Raw genomic sequence first — 13,917 nt, 5'->3', positions numbered from 1 at the left:
ATTCCCTAGATGGCTGGGCATCATGCGCCTGATTCTGGATGGGCTGGGCACTGTTTTTGCAAGTACCCTGAGGGTGGGCAGCCTGTATGGGCTGCCCCATACCTGCCCTACAGCCCAATAATTGCTTCATGGACTGTCGACTGACCCTGGCATACCCTTGGGCTATCCTACAGCCCCTCCATGGCTGGTGGGTTCAGCCAGGGCCTTCCTGGCCCTCATGGGGGTGGTTTCACACCATGCCCATGCCCACACTAGGACTTGGGGTAGCCCTATGGGCTGGCCCCTTGTTCTAAAAGCAAACCCTAACTAACTACTCAGTGATTGGCATCCGGTACCATACCAGATACACAGAATCACTGACATCATTCCAGAGGGAGACTTACAACGCGGACTGGCACTATTTCATGTGCAGGACAGTGCACACCTGACCTTGGACTCATGTGCAAGACAATGCACACCTGACCTCGGACGACTGAGATGGATCCCTGGCTGACTCGTCCCGGATTGGGCTCCATGGGACCAGTTCACCATCCCAGGTCCAGGTCTTGCACCTTCTGTACAGATATGTCTACGTGGCATCCAAGTGCAGGATGCACGTGACAGAAATCAACAAGGTCGTAACTTGTAAGACTCCAGAACAGATTCCATCATAACCTTCCATATGCCATAGTTGTTCCCGTCCAACTGACGGTCCACCTACAATGGGCGAGCACACCCACAACAGAGGCCCTGGTGTCTAGGTAAAGACAAGAGATGACTTCTAACAACTTCTAGCCACCATGTGGTACATCACTTCGTGCTAGGCCTTTCTTGGGCATGCAATAGCCAAGTACAGCAATTGATCCGGAACTTCTTATGGGCCGGAAGTGATGGGAGGCCGACCAGGGGCAAGGTGGCATGGCGAGTGATCATTCAGCCACGGAGCATAGGGGAGCTTGGTGTCATTGATCCTGCTATTCAAAGTCATGCCCTGTTGGGCAAGTTGAACGTCAGAGGACTCCTTCCCGGTGACGAGCCCTGGAAGGATTTCCTATTGGCCCGGATCTCAACCCGCACTCCGAGCCTTGGGGGCCTATGGCCGCAAAGTACCCGATGGATCTTCACAGAGATGCGAGCCCATGGTTTTAGCCCAACTTTTGAGGACAGATTTGCAACCAGTTTACTTCGGGCTTGGGATCATCTCAGGCCAGCCCTCAAACAAACAGTACCAAGTGCAGTGGCTTCGACAGCCTTTGGTCTGGAGCCCTCTAATCCATTTGCCCAGTGGCCACATGTTAGGGGCCCGACCGCATGTATCTTGGGGAGCCTTGAACACGGGACCAACCAGGTCTCTTGGAGATTGGATTGCACACAGGCAGTTACCCCTGGAGGAGCAAGAGAGAGGCCTGACAGGGATCCGGGGTCAAGATAGGCTCAACATCGACATTAACTCAGCTATCCCTTAGGAGTGGCTGATGCCTCTTCAAGACCTGACCCCCCCCTGGCTAGGAGTGTTTACCAGACATGATATCCTCATGGCGGTCCATGGAGCAGATGAGGACAGTGGGCTGCTCACTTTTTCTATTGGTTCCCAGGGCAGAATAGAGAGATCAGAGCCTCCCTAGGAGTTTCATCATTCATGTACCACTTCATTGTTATATCCGGTACCATATGGCCACTACCTCGGACAGCAGCCCCCTCTACTACAGGCCACCGTGGGAGAGCAGCCCTCTCTGCTATCAGCGTTTTACATCAGCCTATCATCTGCGTTTACCTCAAGCTTACATCTACGTTTACATCAGGTGTACATCTACGTTTACATCAGGTGTACATCAGCGTTTACTTCAGCACACCATCTGAGCTTACATCAGCGTTTCATCATCAAGCTTACATCTGCGTTTTACGTCAGCAGACACCAGCGCTTACATCAGCACCTCATCTGCTGTCATCTGTGTTACACATCAGCCTGTCATCAGGCTTACTTCAGGCTTACATCAGCGTTTACATCTGGGCTGACATCAGCCTGTCTTCAGCGCTTACATCTGGGCTGACATCAGCGTTTATCTTCAGCCTTACATCAGCACTTACATCAAGGCTCACATCAATGCTTACATCAGCATATCATCTGCGTTTTACCACTGCCCATGGGACAGCAGCCCCCTCTGCTATACATAGAGCATATCAGCGTTTTTGCCTCAGCTCTCACCATCGGGACGCAGCCCACTCTGCTACATCGGGACGGCAGCCCTCTCTGCTCTTCAACACCCTTCAGGTACGCAGCACCCTTGCCATCAGAGCCTGCATCACCTCATCTTCCGCTGCCACTACCACCTCGGAGTGCCTTTGCTTGCACTAACGCGAGCCTTCGACACCGACCACCACTCGGAGTGCCTTGCCTCACATCGACGCGAGCCTTCGTCATCGACCGTGCTTCAGCTCCGACATCATCTTAGCTTCTGCACTGGTCTTTCTACTCAAAGTCACCTCACACCTGAGGGCTCTTGTACATATTTGCACTCACCCTTAATATATATATATATATATATATATATATATATATATATATATATATATATATATATATATATATATATATATATATATATATATATATATATATATATACATATTTGCACTCACCCTTAATATATATATAGATCTCTCGTACATCTGGTCCTTTCGTCCTTTTGCCCTCACAAATGGTGTTTATATATATATATATATATATATATATATATATATATATATATATATATATAAACACCATTTGTGAGGGCAAAAGGACGAAAGGACCAGATGTACGAGAGATCAAATATATATATATATATATATATATATATATAAACACCATTTGTGAGGGCAAAAGGACGAAAGGACCAGATGTACGAGAGATCAAAGCAAAACCACACAGCATGAAATATGTGAGTGAATATATATCGTACATCTGGTCCTTTCGTCCTTTTGCCCTCACAAATGGTGTTTAACACCTCTCAACAGTGGGCTGACCGGTTGCCCGAGTTCACCTATGGTGGGGAGACAATACAAAGAGTCGGGAGATATGTCTACCTGGGGGTCACTTTTGCTAGGCTGCGCTTTACCATGAGGAGGGCAACGGAGGACAGATTGACTAGAGGATATGCTGCACTCAGAGCCCTAGAGAGCCAATGTGCACACATCCAGTTTCATGAGCCTCGGATGAAGCTCTAGTTATTTGACACGTTGGTTACACCAACGCTTTTGTACAACGCTCCCATCTAGGGGCCGAGTCTATCACTGGCGGAGTGGATCTACAACAAGGCAGCCAGCCTCAAGTGGAGGGGAGTTTTATGATGGGTGGGACACTGGGAGCAGATGGAGAGACCACTAGTGATGATGATTTCCTGCATGATCAGGAGTAAATCATCAGTACCACATAAGATAGTCCGGGCAGAGATGGGAGCCCCACCGATCGTAGCCAAGGCCCTCTTCCAGACGGTCACTTTCATACATAGGCTATCGAGCCTCTCCAAGCACAGATATTCTAGACTCACACTAGAGTCGTCCAGACAGCTCGCATCACAGGGCGACACAGAGGGCTGGTATGCCCAGAATAGCACATGGTTACAGCTACATGGTATGCATATGGACCGCCTTCCACCTTTACAATACAGCTTGGACTCCCCCTTCCTTGAGTTGAGCCGGAGTGAGCTCAACAAGATCATCAAGATGGATATCATTTAGCTACACATAGCACGCACACGGATCACACCAACCGCGCCACTTGGGACAAAGATGGCTTTCTACCGAGAGCATTTTCTCCACTTATCCCTTGATGGTTTTGTTTTCCGCCCGAGGTACATGGACATTCACCTCTCATGGAGTCAGATGTGCTATTAGCCAGATCCGCACATCTTCACATCAGCAGAGGATAGAGACTGGTCGATATGGAGCCGTCTCCCTTCCCCCTAAGGATTGGATTTGCCAGCTCTGTCAACTGGAACCAGAGACTAAGGAGCACTACATATGTCGGTGCCCAGTGTACTACGAGATCCGAGGGCGCTTACATTGCCTCTTCCGAGATGGATTTGGGCCATTGTCCAAAGCGATGGATTACTCAGACCAACGTTGCCTTGGGCTTTTTCTCCTTGACCTGCGCAAACACCGAGACCACATCCTACGCTCCAGACAGGGGGGACATGTCCGAGACACATGCCGACTCACCCTTACCGACTTCTTTAGAGCAACAGCGACCGCGCACCGTTGACCACATGTCGACGGGCCCACCCAGCCACCTTGAGGAGTCACCCTAGATAGAGCTGGAGAGCTATGTAGAGCACAACGTCCACGACCCGCTGGGCTACGGCCCCAACCGAGACATTATCAAAGGATACAGGTGATATTGGCACGACATCGTGCGGCACAACCTCGGCGCTTCAACTTGTCTACGCTGGATCGACCTATGTGAGACATTATGGGATGAGTCTATCTCAGTTGCTTCCCATAGCCTACCATTTTTCCAGTTCCACACTTTTATCAAATATGCCTTTTTCTGTCAATTGTATCAGGCCACTAGTTTCTCTTTGGCCACATGTTATAGCTAGTTGTTTTTCAGTTTATGCTTTTCATTTTCTACTCAGGACATTTAGTTTCCTTGAGTCGGTTGCAACAAATGAAGGAGACTTGTCCAAGGATCTGGTCGACAGCAAGCCGGCCAGTTTATAGTGGTTTTCCCATGCTATGAATAGCATTGAGTTGAGTTCTTGTTATTCATTCAGTCCTTCAAAGGGGCTGAGTCATAGAATAGATCAAGTAGGTGTTTCCCACCTTTAGATGAGGTTTTGTATATTATGAATATACTGAATACTCAGCTCTCTCTCTCTCTCTCTCTCTCTCTCTCTCTCTCTCTCTCACACACTTTATCTTCTGTATGCGTTTTGCATCAAGCATGTTCCAAGATGGTGTTCAGGGCTGAAAGAAGACTCCCAGAGCTTCCGCATGTGACAACTTGCATCCGTTGCTGTGACTAATTTTGATGATGCAAATCTTGGCACTGTGTTTGGAACCATCCTCATGCATGTATCTTAAGTGCAAGACTTCTTCTTATTTGAGCCTTTTGTGCTCTCTAGACAAAATTCTTTTCAAACGACCACATTTTGATTGTGTTTGAATGATTTGACAGTAAAATATTTTCAACGGACCACTGCATATAAGGCCCAAGATTGCCATATTATTGGCCACAATTACTAAGACTTTAGCTGCTTACACTTGTTGCGAAAATGTAGTCCAAACATAATCCCTCTCTTTACCATTTAAATAAGCCCTTAGAGACACCCTATCAAATTCCTTTCATTGGGCTTGTGCATGTCCATGGCATGTGGTCAAGTTGGTAGTTGATTGAACTCTTAAGCAAGTGTGTAGTCAAGTTAATAGTTGATTGAACTCTTGAGCAATAGGTTTCAAGTCCAATCCAGCTTGCTGCCGCCAATGGACACCTCCTCACATGAGGGTTGTATTCTGCCTACAGGTGGGAGTAGGACTCTCCACTCCCCCTAAGCCTCCCTCCAAAACAAGAGTTGAAATCCGAGAGTGGCAGCAAATTTTGATTGATCAACAAATCTCAACTAATTGTGGGTGGGGAAGCAACTAACCCAAACGGGTCCACTCCAACTAGAAGGTGGAACTTGTTTAACCTCGAATAATTATGGTCCTTATCTAGCTTGCCAAGTGGTTGTGCCTTGCCCCAGTGTAAGACTCTTGGCTATCTTCTCTTAAGGATAGACCATAAGTATCAGGTCCTGTGACCTGTCTAAGTATTTGCTTCACTGGTACAAGCAAAGGTAGCAAACAAAACTGAAAAAACAAATTTAGATAAACAAAGAAAGCCTTCAATGCACGAAGGCATCAAGGCAGCAAGACAAAATCTTGCGAGCTTTAATTGACCTTGGAGGCCTCTGGCTAGGGAAAATCTTGAGAGGCATCATTAACATGTTGGACCAATTTGGCATCGTGCAGCTTCTTGAAAATTTAACATTTCTCCACCCAAATCATCTTCCATATTTTTTGAACCGCCAATGTGTAGCTCCATCTCTTTTCCTTGTACATTGATCCAGACCCGAGCTCTGAATGAAGACCGATACGCTGTGCTATCAATACCCACGGAGTCTATTCAGAAAGATTGAATTGTTGTATGACGAAGATGAGAGGAGATGTGAGGCAATTACTCTCTGTGTGTTCATTTGTCAACGCCTCTAGACCAGCACCAAGTGTACGGTGTCATAAAGAAGCGACGTACTGGATGTACTGAATCTTAATTGTCACTCATGCCACAACCAGGATAAGAACGCCTCTTTTTTTCAACAGCCACGCACACACCCACATGATACTTTCTCTCTCTCTCTCTCTCTCTCTCTCACACACACACACACACACATGCTATAGTATGAAGTCTTACCCTCATACGCAGACATGAAAACACGAGCAGAGAAAGGGGTCTACCTGTTATGTGCGCGCCCAGCAAGGTCGGAACTTCAACTGCAAGAAGTGAGCATTGTCCAACATGAGAAAAACTCCCGCCTTCTTGATGAATGGGCCACTATTTTCACACATGTAAGCCAATGTCCGCCACAAGCGTCAGGCCAGCCACTCGGCCATTTGAAAAAAAATTTAATAAAAATAAGAAAAGTATTTCCACCTAGGTTGGCCAAAGGTTAGAGCAGCATTGAAAAGGTTCCGCATTTTGATACAGCCCTCTTTAAATAAAGTGTTTTTGCAAGGCACACAAGGGCCAAGTGCAAGCAAATTGAGAAAATCCAAAGTAGTCTCTAGAGGAGTTTTTTTGACTTTGATAATAGTGCAATTGTAGAAAGGTTCGTGGGCCCATTTTGGTTCTCTATTTCTTGTGCATACCACCAAGCTCTCTATATCTCTCACAGGCCAATAGGCTAGCCAACACCAACCCCCCCACACAATCCTTGTCACACAATATTACCAAGGGGAGATTGTCTTGCTCTTTTTCTCTTAGGTTTACATATGGGTGGACAGGTATACTAGAGGTGTAAACTAGAGATGTCCTTTCATACCAACCTTTTTTTGGGGGGACCAATAATATATATATTATAAAAAGAAAAGAAAAACTTTACATTGCATACTTTCCAGCCCCACAATCAGCCTCTTCATCAACAACAAAAAAGTAAGCCCATTAAGCAGGCAACACACTAAATCTCATCTATCATCGGACCAGTCCCTAGGGGCCTGTTTTTCCATAACATCACCCTTCATCTCCCCTTTCTGAAACCAGATTTTGACTGTAGGTCTAGTCCCCACAGGGTTCTCAACAAAGGCCACAAAGATGTAACTTGCTGGATTGGCCTTCTTATACCATCTCTTTGTTTTAGATCCATATTTGACAGGCTTAATATTCACCCTCTACTTTCTGAGACCGTGCAAATCATTACACTAGATTATTAGGCACAACCCAGTATGTTTGCAAGTGACTCCAAAAGGAGAAGGATCAAATGATAGCAAATTGCAGGGACTAAATCAACTGAAACAATTCAACCCCACTCAATTTATTAACCAAACATATAGACCAACACATACATATACATTTATACATCAATCCACTAACATCGATTCCTATATCACAAGCTTTCTGAAACACAATGCAGTTTTTGGAGTTTTAGATTTCCCATAAACAACAGTATGCTGATGATATTAAAGATCACGTCAACATGTCCACCATTAGTTGTCCATCTGCCAATCAACCAATCCCCCCACTAACATTACACCCCTAAAAAGCTCTGAACCCATTTCCCAATCTTAACCCAGGCTCCTGTAATAGCAGGGCAATCCCAAAATGTGTGCTTCCCATCTTCCAAGGCTGTCCTACGTCTAGGGCAACATCCACTTATGAAGTTCCTCTGAACCAATTTAGAACCCATGGGCAAAGCTCCCATACACACTCTCCACATAAACACCTAGGTGTTTCCATCCCCCATATTGCCTTCCACTTCCTTCTCCAAGAGTTGGAGCTCCAACTCACTTTCCATATTCTATTGTAGTATATGACATTGTCCTCACTTATTCTCAAAGCACTATACAAAACTCTGGTTGTGCATCTGTGAAGCTTAGAATCATTAAACCAGGACCAATCCCTGATCCAACAAGATTCATCCACTGCAGTGGATGTCCAGTCTTTCTGCACCTCTTCCAACACATGCCTAGCTAGCTGAGCTTCCCTAATGGATAAAGCCAGATCCATCTCCGGTTACTCAGGCTCCTTCCATCCCACTGATACTTCATCCCAGCAATCCTTAAATCTCATCAAACCCTTATTGTCCAATCTTTTAGCTATTCTGGGGTCTTGAAGGGCTAAAGGGGGGTTAAACTTATGAGTCCACCATATCCCTAAACACAATAAAGAGTTCCATGATGCTCTACCACATCCATCCCTTTAACTTGAATGGCTAAAGGGGGGTTAAACTTATGAGTCCACCATATCCCTAAACACAATAAAGAGTTCCCTGATGCTCTACCACATCCATCCTAGACCATGAGTTCTAACACCTCTTTCCATTTAATACATAGCATCCTGCACAGAGGGGACCCTGTTACTTTGAGAGGGGCATGAGAGAACACTTTATCTTTCTAGCTTAGACCTTGCCATACTCCATCAAGATAGATAGTTGAGCAATCTACCAATTCCCTTAGCATTTTTTACCAGATTTCCTTCCGATGAAGACATTTGGATAGAAGCATAGCCAACTTGGCAATAGTATGAGAGGGAAGGTGAAGAATGCCTAGCCCACCTTTAGATGTAGGCCTACACATTCTGTCCCATGCCAGCCAGGCCAAAGCCTTTTTGTTGGACATTCCTCCACACAAAGTCTCTCACGTCTGATTATTTTCTACCAATGCCCTTTAACAAAGTCCAGCATAGGGCACAAGAAACATTATATAGGCATTCAATATTGTCTTATGTATAGCCACATCCATAGATATTGTCATATATGGAACTCTCCTTTATAAAGCCATGTTGTTTTTCAGAAATCGGTCTCCAGTGATGAAACTTGTCACAAGCATTCTATTTAGGAATAAGTTTCACAAGCATTTTGTTTAGGAATAAGTTTCACTAACCCTTCCTTTAAATCCCTATCTAGTCACCCATCTCCCAACCATCCCTTAGGCCAAGTTTACCTCTCAGTCCTTCCCACTTCATTTTTTCATGTCCCATCAACACAGTGCTCCCCCCACACCTATCCCTTTGATTCTCAACCATGTTGAAGTCCCCCATGAGGATGCAATGCCCATGACAATTTAAGTTAGCAATCCATTTCCACATCCCACTCCTTATCTTTTGAAGTCCCCCATGAGGATGCAGTGCCCATGACAATTTAAGTTAGCTATCCATTTCCACATCCCACTCCTTATCTTATGGTTATGAGCTCCATAAAGGTTAATTACCCAAATCTTCTCTCCTTCCAAAACAATATCTACTACCAAAATTCTCCCATTGGGATGACTGGCTATAATATTAGGACATAAGCTACTCTTAACAATTGTCATAACTCCACTAAACCCACCATTCACACCCCCAACTCAGTCCTTAAACTTGTACTTTCTCAAAATTTTAGACCCAAAAAGGTTATGTTCTTGAATGGTTATAATAGACAAGTCCCAGTCCTTAATCAGACTCCAAAAAGCAGCACTCTTCTTTTTTATCTTTAATTCCTTTAATAATCCATGAACACCCACAAATTTTGATAGAAGAACTCATGAGAGTGCAATACCTCCTCCACACTACCCCCTTGATCCCCTTCTTTCTGAATCCCTTTCCAAGCTTCCTCAACTTGCCAATTGAAATTTTGAACTGATGAAGTCCCACTATCCTCTACCCCTAATGGGTTAAAAGGATTAGAGTACATCACTGGCTTAAACTACTAGACTGTTTACTCCCTTAATTATTCCCAACACCGCCCCCACTTGCCTTCTTTCTGGCTTCATCTTTAGCCTGCCTCATGCTTATTTTTCCCTTTATAGTTTTCCATCCCCCCACTCCAACAGAGTCCCCAATGTTCTCTTCAATATTTTTATCTTTATCCTCTAACCCCTTATCCCTGTCACCTTCCTTTTTCCCACTTTTTATCTCTACCCCTTGTTTATTCTTGTTTTCAGCCTCTGCTCTCACCAGATTCCCTTCAACATAGTTCCTAGAAATATGCCCGAACCCCCCAAATTTAAAGCATACACCGGGAAAAGATCCAAATTTGAACATCAAATCCATCTTGCCTAAGTCACCTAAGTCCACTTCAACAAATTTAGGAGTTTCTACATCTCTATTCCAAGCAATACATACACTATTACCCTGTCTATTACCCGCATCTTCCATAGGTAAGTAAAGCACTAGACCAATCGCGCAAGCAATCTCCCTCAAACCAAGACGAAGCCAGGGGGCCGACGACTTCCACCCACACAGGACAAGATTCAACCAAGCTTCTATTAACATCAAAGAAGGGATCAAAAAGAATAACATGCATCAGTTTGTGGTCCATGAAAAGAGGGGCTTTGGCAAACAGTTCCGGGATGGCTTGCATTTTAGTAAACAAGATGTTAATGAACTCTTTGCCTAAATAAAACACCCGAGAGATCACACTACCATGAAAAATGTCATCCTGCAGCCATCTCGCTACATAAGCTTTAGATGGGATCCTACCTGAGCAAAACACAATCACACTACACAAAGAAAACAAATCAATTAGGCTCCTCGCCACTTCAGAGAACACTTGCAAGCATACCTTCTCTCTAGAGGCTTTTGAGCACGCGTAATGAGCCTCTCGGCTACCCTCTCAAGTGAGGACTTCTTGCAGTGCCTTCCTTCATCCTCGATCGCTCATGACCTCTTCATCTCATCAGACCCTTCATTGCCCCAATCCCCCCAGCCACTCACTCCTTCATCTAGGCAATGCTCACAAAGGCAATCCATGCATACGGCCCGTCACCCTTGACAAGGTACGGGGGCATGCACCAACATGTGTGAGGGTGCCCCCCACTCCCCCACTTGCCACCACGTAGCGCGAGTAAATGTCCACTTTTACCTACTCGATCTCTCTCTCGGTGAGTCTCCCATACCCAACCGTAAAAAAAAAAAGGAAAAATCATTGACAAGAGGTCTTCTTTCACTAAAAAACCCCCTCCTACCCATCAAAACAAATGGATACCATATATGCAACGCCAAATTATCCTTAAAAAACAATCACGCGAATAATGTTTTTATGAGTTTAAAGGTTGCCTCACAACCTTGGGAACCCAAAACGAGTTCACAAGCAAATATCCACCATGCTAAGGAAGCTTTGACCAATGTCAAGGAAGTAGAAGGTCTCAATGAGACAATCCATTTTTGACAAAGTCATTACATGGGTGATCATAACTTAAAGAGCATTAGCACAAAGAATCTCTGGCTCTTCAAATCCGCGTAGGAGTAACAACCCAAGGAGTGGTGTGGAGTGAAAGGTAGATCCATGGAGACATGGCAAAAAGCATGTTACACCGACAATCAACTAGGATGTCAAAACCATATTTTACATCCAACTTGAAATTAATAATTCAAAATTAAAAGAAGATAGGATTGCGATCCTTAAGCAATCTAGACTTTGAAAGATACAAACCTATGGATAACAAAAGAGCTCACACCAACACAACTTAAGGAAAAAGGATCCAAATCAAAGAACATGAGAGCAACTCATAAGGCAGGAAAGTGGGCACTCTCTCTAAATGCAAGCATGGAAGAGGCACAACACACATCCATGAACATCTCTCTCTCTCTCTCTCTCTCTCTCTCTCTCTTGCACACAAGGTAGCTAAGAGCTCTCTTTGCATTATGTGTAAAAGTCCCATATAATGACTCATGAAAAGTCTTTATTCTATGCCAGACACTTCTTAAAAAGCCCCAAAATTTGACTTGGCTTTATAATCACAACCTTACCAAATAGCCTTGCAAACCATTATAGAATCTTAGCAAAAGCCTTTTCTATGCTAAAATGAAATAGTAGAAAGTTCATTAATAGATCGGTGAGGTCTTCCCTTTCATGTCTCTCTTTTGGCTAATTTTTATAAGAAGCTCAAAGAATTTACATGTGGCTATGATGTTTGCATTTGGTATGTTCTTCCATTGCTCTTTCATGTATTCCATTCGATGCTTTAGCTCAGTGGTGGTGCTCAGAGTTGGTGTGTTAAGTGGCTCAAAGAAAGGAAAGCTATAGCTGACACAAGGATCTCACTTTCTGAGTGCATTGAATTCCTTCCAATTCCACCTTCTTAAGTATCTTGGCGCATGTAAACATAATGATATTTGGTCGTAGCACAAGAAGTCATCCAATAAGCTATAATCATCTTCTTTGATAACTCTCTCAAACACGTGATGTGGCAACATTGACATTTTTCAAGTTGACGTATAACACCCTGACTTTATGTTCTTTTTGGGAACGATCACTATCGATGAGAGACATTCAGTATACTCAATCTCATACACAAACCCTGTATGCATCAATTGTCCAACTCTTTGACCAAATGTCCATACTTGGGATTCATGGCTCTTTGCTTTAATAGTTTTGCACCATCAATTGACCTTTTTGATATTAATGCACAACCTAAGTATATATTCTTTTCGGGAACAATCACTATCGGTGAGAGACATTCAGTATGCTCAATCTGCTACCCAAATCCTGCATCGATGAGCTTGTCCAACTCTTTAACCATTTGTCCATACTTGGGATTCATGTGGTAGGCTCTTTGTTTTTATAGTTTTACACCTTCACTAAGAGGGATGGTGTGTTTCACGACTTATGAAGTGTTTCCCTTTATGTTTGTGTACTTTCAAGTGAAAATATGTTGAAATTCCTTGAGCAAGGCTATCGACTCTCCTTCTTGCTTAGGGGCAAGATCCTTGGCACAATGAATGTTAACTTAAGTTCTTCACCTAAGCCAAGGAGTTTTTTTCCTTGAACTTAGAGTGGGGCCATCATAAGAGGTATGAGAATCTCTACATGGGCTTCTTTAGGCCCTTTCGTGTACTAATATGTCCCCAGTGTACTTTTAGGAACTTGCCTCTATTCTCCCTCTCGAGGCTCAATGAGCTTTTTTGAGTTTGGTTTCCTTCTCTACCTCTACCTCTTGATTTTGTTAAGTTTACGTCAAATCACAAGAGCTAGTTTGCTTTGAGCTAGCAGGCTCCTCGTCAACTTTTGTTGCCATTGTCTTAGCCAAAAGGGTGATCTTGTTTAGGTTAATTTTCCATTGTATGTCGGCATAGGTACTCATGTGAATCAACGGCCTCAATGTAGCAAATCTAATGAAAACCCGTCTCCATGGAAAGAACATACTTCTTAAATACACTTCATGCATGGTTTCCTCTTTCTTGGCAGGGTGCTTGTGGCCAATGCGAATGTGACTTCTTATGCATAGAGGAGTCATCACTAGAGGAGTCCTTAACTATCCCCAATTCAAAGTGACTATTAGCTCGCAAAGGGATGATGCACTAAGCATGAATAGGGAGGTTATTTATGCTCCATCCAATCTTCAACAAAAACCTTATTCCATGCTTGTGTGGAAGAGTGTACATGGTTGCTAAGACATCCCAAAAATCCTCAGAGCCATTAGGCTTTGGATAAACAACTTGTTGTAAGATTTTCAATTGTTGAACAAACCAGTTTTGGTAAGAATGCCTCAACTCATGGGATGGGTCTTCCTTGTTTTCAATTCAATGTAAATGTAAATATAAATGTGATTGGTTTTCCAATTGTAAAACTAGCCTTGTATCTTGCATACAAGGCCCTCTAAGGATCATGGTATATGACCTTCTTCTCTAGAAATCCTATTTGTGGTAAAATGGTTGTCTCTCTTAAGAACCCCATCTATCACATCCTTGCTTTCCTCTTCACACTCAGTGATGAGAGGAAAGTGCCC

The 13,917-nt window shown here is 44.0% G+C and overlaps 1 protein-coding gene across 3 annotated transcripts in view; it reads right to left on the bottom strand.

Annotated features, from left to right (window-relative positions):
- Positions 1 to 6,544, bottom strand: part of POLD3 (DNA-directed DNA polymerase) — a 54,917-nt gene extending 48,373 nt beyond the window's left edge. Inside the window, exons 1-2 of one of the 3 annotated variants that reach the window (XM_086799781.1) lie at positions 6,180 to 6,311; positions 5,988 to 6,096 (exon numbers count right to left, since the gene is read on the bottom strand). The gene's annotated coding sequence lies outside the window, so the exon portion shown is untranslated. Of the gene's footprint in view, positions 1 to 5,987; positions 6,097 to 6,179; positions 6,312 to 6,453 lie in introns of those variants that run through there. The other 2 variants (XM_086799780.1, XM_086799782.1) reach the window with 2 other exon arrangements.
- Positions 6,545 to 13,917: the final 7,373 nt, after the last annotated feature.

Source organism: Cibotium barometz, chromosome 6 (genome assembly GCF_041138505.1).
Source record: "Cibotium barometz isolate CiBa-2024 chromosome 6, ASM4113850v1, whole genome shotgun sequence".
Classification (NCBI taxonomy): domain Eukaryota; kingdom Viridiplantae; phylum Streptophyta; class Polypodiopsida; order Cyatheales; family Cibotiaceae; genus Cibotium; species Cibotium barometz.
The sequence above is the reverse complement of the archived record's forward strand: the minus strand, read 5'-3'. Positions and strand labels throughout refer to the sequence as shown.